This window comes from Myotis myotis, unplaced genomic scaffold (genome assembly GCF_014108235.1).
Source record: "Myotis myotis isolate mMyoMyo1 unplaced genomic scaffold, mMyoMyo1.p scaffold_m19_p_6, whole genome shotgun sequence".
In the NCBI taxonomy this organism is placed as follows: Eukaryota; Metazoa; Chordata; class Mammalia; order Chiroptera; family Vespertilionidae; genus Myotis; species Myotis myotis.
The window spans coordinates 36,622,824-36,633,448 of record NW_023416368.1 but is presented as its reverse complement, the minus strand read 5'-3'; positions in this window follow the sequence as shown (position 1 = coordinate 36,633,448).

The window sequence follows — 10,625 nt, the reverse complement described above, 5'->3', positions numbered from 1 at the left end:
AGTGGAGTGAAAACACAGAAAAATGCTCTTGTATCTCAGGCCATATACTAAGCACAAGGTAACAGAAGCCTGCAACTGGAGAAATGCCTCTGAGGAACAGATAGCTATGGAACAATATTGAAGAGTCTAACATAGTTATGATTAGCATCCAAAAAGGATAAGAATAGTAGTGGAGTTAATGGCCAAGAATCTCCAAAATTAGTGAAAGAAAATGGTATGGATCTACATAAAGCATATGAAAGCACTGAAAATGATAAAATTGGAGATAGGTATAAAATATTTTTTCTTAACCACTCTAAAAGATAGTTGAAAATTTAAATTTTATAGGAAACAGTGTATTTGAGGGTTTTATAACATTAGTGGGTGGGTTTCTTGTTTACTGGCAAGATTAATAAGAGGTAAAATGTAATTCTCTAGAATTTCAATCCTAGGCCAGGCTTTGAAATTTAGGTGAGTTTATCATATGGACTATAGTCCTTAACTCCTCTTTCTAGACCTTCTTCCCCTAAAAATACATTCACTAAAATACCTTCAATGGTGCATGCTAATTTATTCTTCATAATTTTCAATTCCAAGTTGCTCCATATCCTATCTAATAAAAGAGAAACATGGTAATTAGCCGTACAGCCGCTACCCTTCCCATTGGCTAATCAGTGAGATATGCAAATTAACTGCCAACCAAGATGGCGGCCGGCAGCCAGGCAGCTGACGCGAACAGGGAGGCTTGCTTGCTTCAGTGACGGAGGAAGCCAAGCTTCCCCGCCTGCCTTGCTGGCCTCTCAGCTGCACTCTAAGCAACATTGTAACAAATGTAGAAGCTAAACAAAACCCCAGGCTTCAGCCAGCAGGACCGCAACATTGATTCAAATACAGAAGGTAAACAAAGGCCAGAAACCTGCTTTCAGCAGCAGAGGTCTCATAGCTGGAGCCGAGCCTCAGAGCTAAAGCTGGCCCAGAATTTTAAAAAAAGGAAAAAAGGAGCAGTTGGGAGCTTCAGTCACCCGCCAGCCTGAAAACGGCCCTCAGCCCCTCACCCAGGCTGGCCAGGCACCCCAGTGGGGCCTCCACTTTAAAGGGGGTGTGACCAGATGCAAACAGCCATCATCCCCTCATCCAGGCTGGCCAGGCACCCCAGTGGGGACCCCCACCCTGATCCAGGATACCCTTCAGGGCAAACCAGCCGGCCTCCACCCATGCATCAGGCCTCTGTCCTATATAGTAAAAGGGTAATATGCCTCCCAGCACCAGGATCAGCGGAGCCGCGAGGCCTCCCGGCACCGGGATCAGTGTGACGGGGCAGCGCCCAAACCCCCTGATCGCCCTGCGGCTGTGTGTGTGACAGGGGGCGGGGCCACAACCTCCCTATCCGCCCTGCTCTGTTCGTGATGGGGGGAGCTCCTCAACCCCCTGATCGGCCCTGCTCTGTGCATGATGGGGGAGCTCCCCAACCCCCTGATCGCCCTGCGGCTCTGCGTGTGACAGGGTGTGGTCTCCCAAACCCCCCCCCATCGGCCCTGCCCTGAGTGTGACAGTGGCAGCGCCCCAACCCCCTGATCCGCCCTGCTCTGTGTGTGACAGGGGGCGGTGCCCCAGCTCGCCTATCGGTCCTGCTCTGTGAGTGACAGGGGGGAGATCCTCAACCCCCTGATTGGCCCTGCTCTGTGCATGACAAGGGGGAGCTCCCCAACCCCCCGATCGACCCTGCTCTGTGCGTGACGGGGTGGCGCTGCAACCTCCCTATCGACCCTGCCTTGAGTGTGACAGGGGGCGGTGCCCCAATCTCCCAATCGGCCCTACCCTGAGCGTGACTAGGGGTGGCATCACAACCTCCCGATCTGCCCTGCTCTGTGCATGACAGGGGGCGGCGCCCCAACTCCTCAATAGGCCCTGCTCTGAGCCCGACCAGGGGCTGCACCTAGGGATTGGGCCTGCCCTCTGCCACCCGGGAGCAGGCCTAAGCCAGCAGGTAATTATCTCCCGAGCGGTCCCAGACTGTGAGAGGGCACAGGCCGGGCTGAGGGACCCCCTCCCCCTTTCCCCCAAGTGCACAGATTTTTGTGCACCGGGCCTCTAGTCTACACTAATAAAAGGGAAACATGCAAATTGACCATCCCTCTGCTATGCCCACCAGCCAATCAGGGTGAGTATGCAAATTAACCCAACAAAGATGGTGGCAGCCACGGAGCTGGAGGCTTGGGTTGCCCCTGGTGACGGAGGAAGCCAAGCTTCCAGCCGGCCCTGGCCTCTGCTCAAGGAGTGGCTGCAGGCCTGGATCGCCGGGGATCATGGCCAGCCTGCAAATGGCCCTCAGCCCCTCTCCGAGGCTGGCCAGGCACCCCAGCAGGACCCCCCACACCCTGAAGGGGCTCTGGTCAGCCTGAAAAAGGCCCTCAGCCCCTTACCAAGGCTGGCCACACCCACATGGAGTAAGAGTCCCCGCTGGGGGGCCTGGCCAGCCTGCAAACAGCCATCATCCCCTCACCCAGGATGGCCATGCCCCCATGGGTTGAGGGTCCGCACTGTGGTCTTGGCCAGCCTGCAAACAGCCATCAGCCTCTCACCCAGGCTGGCCAGGCCCCCCAGCGGAACCCCCACCCTGAAGTGGGTGTGGCCGGCCTGCAAACCAACACAGGCCCCTCACCCAGGCACCTCCACGCCCCAAGGGAACCCCACCCTGATCTGGGCAAGCCAGCCTGCCCCTACCCATGCATCAGGCCTCTATCTATACTAATAAAAGGGTAATATGCTAACTAGACTGGGAGACCTTCCAGGAGACCTTCCAGGTGTTCTTCTGGACAAAGCCATGTTGGCAGGGCTGAGGTAGATGCGGTTAGAGGCCTAGAGGGGAGGGCAGTTGTGGGTGATCAGGCCAGGATGGAATGGCAGTTGTGGGTGATCAGGCCGGGGGGGGGGGCGTTGGGGGTGAGCAGACCAGCATGGGGGCCAGTTGGGGGTGAGCAGGCCATCAGTGGGGGTCAGTTGGGGGTGATCAGGACTGTGGGTGGGGGAGTTTGGAGTGAGCAGGCCAGCAGGGGGGCAGTAGGGGGCAAGCAGGCTGGCGGGGGGGCAGTTGGGGGTGAACATACTGGCCCAGGGAGTAGTTGGGTGTGATCAGGCTGGCGGGGGGGCATTTTGGGGCAAGCAGGCCAGCAGCAGGGGGCAGTTGGGGCAAACAGGCCAGCAGCAGAGTGGTTAGTGGCAATCAGGCAGGCAGGCAGGTGAGCGGTTAGGAACCAGCAGTCCCGAATTGCGAGAGGGATGTCCAACTGCTAGTTTAGGCCCGATCCCTGTAAATTGGCAGTTGGACATCCTTACAGAGGTCCCTGATTGGAGAGGGTGCAGGCCGGACTGAGGGCACCCCCGCCCCATGCACGAATTTTGTGCACCGGGCCACTAGTCTATATATATATAAAAGGCTAAGTGTTTGCCCATCCAACCAGTAGCTATGACATGCAATGACCACCAGGGGGCAGACACTCAACACAGGAGCTGCCATGACATACACTGGCCATTTAAAAATAAATGGCACCATGAACTTGGCGCCAAAAACCCACCACTGTGACCCACTTGTTCCCCTAACTAGGACACAGGCCCTGCCACAACCCTGGAGCAATACCCACCAAATCGCAGCCAATGCTGCTGAGACCCCATGGGGCAAAATGTGGCCCGCAGCCCAGCCCAGCCTGGAAATGGTCACTGTGGGCACCGGGTAATGAAGGCACATAGCAACGCCCGGCTTCCTCTCTAGTGACTAGCCTCCTTGGAATTTCTTCAGCCCAGGAACCCAACTTGCTTTATAGCCAGGTGCAAACACTTTACACTTTAACCAAATGTTTGTGAAGCATTTTCATGTGCCTCATCTCATTTGATCCTCACAGAAGTCCTGGAGTAGGTAGATAGGAGACTCGGTAGAATCCTATTTTCTTTTCATTAGCCGGAAAACAGAGATTTAGAAAGTTTAGAAACTTGACCCGACTGAAAAGAAGTAAGAAATGGTGGACCTTGAAAATGACTTCAGGTTTTCATCCTGCACAGAATACAGTGAAACACTGCTACAGTTAAATATTTTACCCTTTGTTCTCCCTGCATCATCTATAATAATAATCTGCTTTGTGTTGAGATGTACTGCTGTGTTGCTGACAATTACCTGAAAGAGAAGTCGGGGTGCTTCGCTGGGCTGGAAAAACTTTAGCTAAATTAGAAAGCAGGTCTAATTAAGCAAGTTTATCTATATATGTAAAAAAGAGTAAGTTGACTCACGCATGTGTGATACATAAAAAGCTCTCTCTGGTGACAATCACACGCGTGTGTTTTGATCTGTCATTGTCAATCATGAATTTTCTTGACACTTCTATAGAGAAATGGTGAATAGTGATATTAAAATATTTCTTCTAATTAATTTCCTTTCAGTGTACATGAATCCATGCATGAGGACACTAGTTTGATTATGATAGCACTAGAGGCCTGGTGCATGAAAATCATTCCCTGGATGGGTCCCTCTGCTCAGCTTGCACCCTCTTGCAGTCTGGGAGCCCTCGGGGGATGTCTGACTGTCACGGTGCTTGCCAGCCATGATCCTGGCTTCTGGCTGCACAGCATTCCTCCTATGGGAGCTCACTGACCACCAGGGGGCAGCTCCTGCATTGAGCATCTGCCCGTGGTGGTCAGTGCACATCATAGCAACTGGTCGTTCTGCCATTCAGTCAATTTGCATATTAGCCTTTTATTATATAGGACTAGAGGCCCGATGCATGAAATTCGTGCAAGGGGCTCAGCTCTCACGGCCCTGGCTGCCTTGGCCTTTGCAGCCCTGGCTGCCTTGGCCCTCGCAACCCCGGCTTTGTCCCAAAAGGTCATCCAAATCGTCATTCTGCTGTTTGGCTGTTTGGTCAATTTGCATATTATGCTTTTATTATTATAGATCAGTGATGGCGAACCTTTTGAGCTCGGCGTGTCAAAATTTTGAAAAACCCTAACTTAACCCTGGTGCCGTGTCACATATAGAAATATTCATAATTTTTTTTTTATATTTGCAACCATAGTAAAAAAAAGATTTATATTTTTGATATTTATTTTATATATTTAAATGCCATTTAACAAAGAAAAGTCAACCAAAAAATTTGTATAAAATGAACAAAAACAGAAAAACAATGTACATTTAGGAAAAAATAATAATAAAAACAATGATAATCAAATGGTACTAAAACTAGAAATTAGTGACTTTTTTGGTGCTGAAGTTTGTTAATTCTTCGATTGCAGGTTCATACTTGGTGCACTTCAAGGCCAAGCAAGCGCCACTAACTTCATCTGTTAGCTGGTTTCTTTTGTTCATTTTAATATTATTTAATGCTGAGAACAAAGTCACACAAAAATATGTTGATGAAAAAATTGTTAGCAAAGCCATCGCTAGATTTTTTATATCGCTAAAAGTGTCAAGTATTCTTTTCCAAGCACTCAAAATTTCTTGTTCGTAGTTGCACTCTTCTTCATTATTCAAACGATTTCGTTCCAGATTTTCAAGTTTCGACCTTAAGTTGACAAACACATGAGTCCAAGTGCTACCTTGAAAATCTGCAAGTTGCATCTCTAAATCGTCAATTTGCATCCGGTGGAAATCCTTTAATTCCAAAGTACTGTAAACAGCTACATCCGGATTCTTAAATATTTTAATGGTCTGTTCTAGGCTTCAAAATTGGTCAAATCTTTCGCTGAACTGTTCAAATAACGAGCTTACTATATTCTGGTACATAAGTATGGACTCCATTACACTCGTTGTAGTGGCCTTCTCAAAATACTTTTTTATCTGAGGAAAATACTTTTAAGTTTCAGTTTCAATATCTCACTTGAAAATTTTAAGTTTACTTTCAAAAGATTTGATGTATCCAAACATAACGTCAATACTTTTGCCAAAACCTTGTAATTTTAAGTTCAGTTCATTCATATGAACAGAGAGATCTGTAAAAAACATCAAATTGCTGACCCACTTATGATCATTGATCTGAGGAAAGTTAGCCGGATCCTTATTCTCAATAAATATTGTAATTTCTTCAAAGCACTCCACAAATCGCTCAAGAACTTTACCTCGACTCAGCCATCTCACATTATTGAACATCAGTAGTCCACTGGTTGAATCAACTTCCTGTAAAAGTGCAGAAAATTCTCGCTTGTGAAGGGGTCAAGAAGCTATAAAATTCACAATTTTTGTTACAACTGACATTAAATCATTCAATTCTGAGAATCCCGATTTGGCACACAACACCTCCTGATGGATAATGCAATGAAAAGGTACAAGTAGATGTCTAATAGCTTCCATAAACAATTTCAGGAATTCCAAAATTTTTTCCTACCATATTTGGTGCCCCATCTGTCGTGACTGACACGATTTTAGAGATATCAATGTTTAGGTCACTGAATGTTTTTATAACAACCTTACATATTTTGTTTCCTGATATACTTATTGGCACTGATTCTAACTTGATCAACTCTTCTCTCATTGTGAAACCATCAGAATATCTAGCAATAATGGCCAGTCGAGCATTTGATGTGACATCAGTAGTTTCATCAAGAGAAATCGAAAAATATTTACAACTATTTAAGTCTTTTTTTAATTGATGTTATACGTTTTTGTTAAGATCTATTATTCTGTCTTTGATAGTATTTCTACTGAGTGGTAACTCAGAAGCCCCCTAACTGCCTATCTGCTCTCCCCTCTTTTAATAATATCATCTTTATTTTTCATATCGTGAAATAGAGCTGGTGCACATCTTAGAAATGTTTCCTTAATAAATTCTCCATCACTGAGGGCTTTTCCATGCTGAGCTATGGAGTGAGCAATACAGTAACTTGCTGATGTTAAATTTGTAGAGCATCTTACAAATTTAATGATGGAATTTGATTGACTTTTATAGAGGTGTAGCTGCCTAGAAATGTATTCCTTCCTTTCATTGATACTTTTTTTCAAGAGCTGACAATGATTAGTTTCAAAATGTCTCTTTACAGTCCATGTTCTGCTTACTACCGTTTCATTACACAGTATGCACAATGATCTGTTGTTTCTGTCGACAATCCCGTACATCTCAGTCCATATGTCTTAAAAGGGTCGGCTACTGCTTCTTCCACTTCCTTTATCATTCAATCTTGCTTTTTAAATTTTTTGATTCTTCATCACAAGGCTGCAAAAATAAATAAATGTAAATCATGGCATTTTTTATAAAAGGTTGATGGGTTTCTTACCTATTAACTTTTTGCAGTGTTGTTGCACTGACTCCTGGTGCAAAACAATTCAAAGATGGTATGTATAACCAACAAATATATGGTGCTGTAAACAATTATCCAACACGCAGAATGTCTCGTCGAGCACTGTTGCACTGTATATCTTTTTCTTCTAACCCTCCCACTCCTGTCTCCTAAAGAACATGGCGATCAAGTGCGTCCATTTGCCGAATGCACCCGAACGCACGGGAAGCTTACCCAAGGCACATGTTGACAATAACGAGGTCGTTTCCAGAATTGGGCATTTTGTCACTCAAGTAAAAATAAAATGTCATGAGTAAAGATTAATCTATAGTTCAATTCTTAACCTTTTTATATTAATGTCAATATTGGAACAATGTATCTTGGATGTTTTCACTATGTATCTTTGCTACACAACACCGATGTACATGTTTACATCCGGTTTTAGAATTGCATTATTGATCATGAGTAACATGAGCAATAATATTACTCAAGTGATGCCCAACTCTGGCCATTGCGAGAGACAAATATTTGAATTATGCAATTTTTTGTCTCTGTCGATGCGTGTCACCCAAAATGAGTTCACGTGTCACCTCTGACACACGTGTCATAGGTTCGCCATCACTTTTATAGAGGATGATGAATTCATTATCCCAGTGGGAAAAACATATATGTATATGGAATGTCATTTCAAAACTATGCATATTGTGCGTGATGTCCCAAATACAAAAGTATCAAAGAAGATGATTGCCATGCCTATCATAGCACATCAACCACCTTTCCCTGTTGTGCTTTTTGTACTGTCTTTACTATGTGTGTAGGGAGTGGCTATAGGGTCAAGCCTCGGATTGACCTATGTCAGAGCCCTCCTAGCACAATTAAGTTTGACCTTATAGTCCTCCCTTGTTCTGTGGGAGGTGCAGCAAATGCTGCCAAAACAAGGTTTGAATAACAAAATTGATTAGAAACTCACAAGAACATTGTAAACATGTTGATTAGTCCCCTTGCTTTGCTTTGTTATCTGACTATAAAATAAAGCTTCGGCTTACAGGCTGGGTCACTGTTTCCTCATCTGGGCACAGTGATCCTACCTAGCCCAGCTGTATTCTCTTGTCTGTTTTCTTTAATCCTTCACCACCCCTCCTCAGGTTCAACCCTGGCCATTGCTGGCTGCGGTTCACATGTGAGTGGGTGTAGCTGAAGTAATGAGGGAACCACCATATTTCAGCCCCATAGTCTCCAGAAAATCTGGACTATTAGAAACAGAGTTTTTGGAACCAGTCCTCCACTTTCAACCATTTTCCTAAGAATTATCTCTTGTTACACTCCTAGAAATCTATATTGCTTACAAGGGAATCAGGATAAGGTCATTAGCATGTTCCAAGGACACCAGGAGCTCCTCCTTCACTTGCCAGTGTGGAATAATGAATACACATATCTTTGTTTTATTCTTTCATCCTCCATCTTTCCCTTTCTTTCTCTATTCTCTCTTCCCTACCCATCATTGTAGTCCATTGGGTATACTTTGAGCCATCAGTTTGAAGATCACTGCCAGACACAGGGAAATCTCACCAATTTTCTATATTAACGTGATGCATATGCATAAAGTTATGTTTTTGTCCTTGAGTCTCTTCTTTTCCTCAGCAGGCAGAAGGATTAAAAGAAACAATGCGTTTTCATGTAATAAGGATATGGATTTTTTTTTCCTTTTTCTCTACCAAACATACTACATCTTTTATAAATGCTGGTGTAATTTTCTTTGGCAAGTTTAAGCTATTGTATGCACTAATCACACACTTTCAAATGCATTTTTGTCACAGAAATGTGGTTTTGCTTTAGAGAGACCACCAGTCTCAATGATCAGGGGCTGTGATTAGGACCCCATTTTCCTATCCCTGGCTCTTTCTGAAACATTTTTCAGCAGTTTTATTCCTTATTTATTATTTGTCATGCATTCTGCCAAGAGCTTTAGAAACTGTTTTCAAAATTTTATTTAAATCTCAGGACACCTTGGAAAGTAGTCATAATTGTGATAACCCTTTTACAATTGAAATTGAGGCTTGGATGGGTTAAGTAAGTCACCTGAGATCACATATTTAGAAAATGATTCTAGGGGAAAAATGAATTAACTCATTTCACCTCCAGTAATGGCCCTCAATATTCAGGTCATGTAGAGTAGAGTTTTTCAAGCTCTACTCTACAAGCCTGTGGTCTTCTTAGCTAGAATGTAACCTGAGAGAATGTGGAGCTGTAGCCATGTTTCACCAAATCAATAAAGTCACAGCATGAAAGAGAGAAAACCATGCCAAGAGGTGGACAGAAATTCAGTCCTGATAAAGCTATTTCCTCCCTGAATTCAGATCCACTTGAATCCAGATTTCCCTGGAATTCTTTTCTCCCAGCTTTATTGAGGTATTTCTCCCAAATAAAAAATGTATATATTTAAGGTGATGTTTTCATATTCATATATATACACTGTGAAATGGTTTCCACAATCAGGCTAACTAACAGTTACTATTTTTTATGGTTAGAACATTTAAGATCTATGCCATTTGCGACAACTTGGATGAACCTGGAGAGCATTATGCTAAGTGAAATAAGTCATCAGAGAAGGATACATGTCATGTGATGTCACTTATATCTATAATCTAAAAAAGTAAAACTCATAGGAGTAGAAATGGAAAGGTTGTTGCCAGGGGTGGGCTTGGGGGCTGGGGAAAATTAGAAATGTTAGTTAAAGGGTACAAAACTTCATTTATGCTGGAAATTTTTAATTATGTGAACAAATTTCCTTTTATTGCTTCAGCTAATTTAAACTGTGATTTTCTGTCACTTGTGATGTGTTAGTGCAGTGGTTGGCAAATTGCGGCTCGTGAGCCACATGCGGCTCTTTGGCCCGTTGTGTGTGGCTCTTCCACAAAATACCACGTGCGGGCACGCACGTGCAGTGCGATTGAAACTTCATGGCCCATGCGCAGAAGTCAGTTTTCGGAAAGGAGATAGATGAAACAAGTATACAAGATGAGTGTGGATGGGAGAGTTGGAAGGGGTCAACCTCAATGAATGTACCTCAATCAGATTGAGGACGTTTTTAGCAAAGGCCAGCTTAGGAGTACCCTAATTAAGTTAATAGCAATGTACCTACCTATATAGTTTAAGTTTAAAAAATTTGGCTCTCAAAAGAAATTTCAGTTGTTGTACTGTTGATATTTGGCTCTGTTGACTAGTGAGTTTGCTGACCACTGCATTAGTGGAATCAGTTTGAATCAGGGTTTGAATCTAACTCTACATGACTCCAAAGTTTATGCTATAAACTATATGCTATAGTGTCTCGCAATGGTATTAAACTGAGGGCAGAGAAAGTTCAAAGGAATGTTCACCAATGTCTAGTG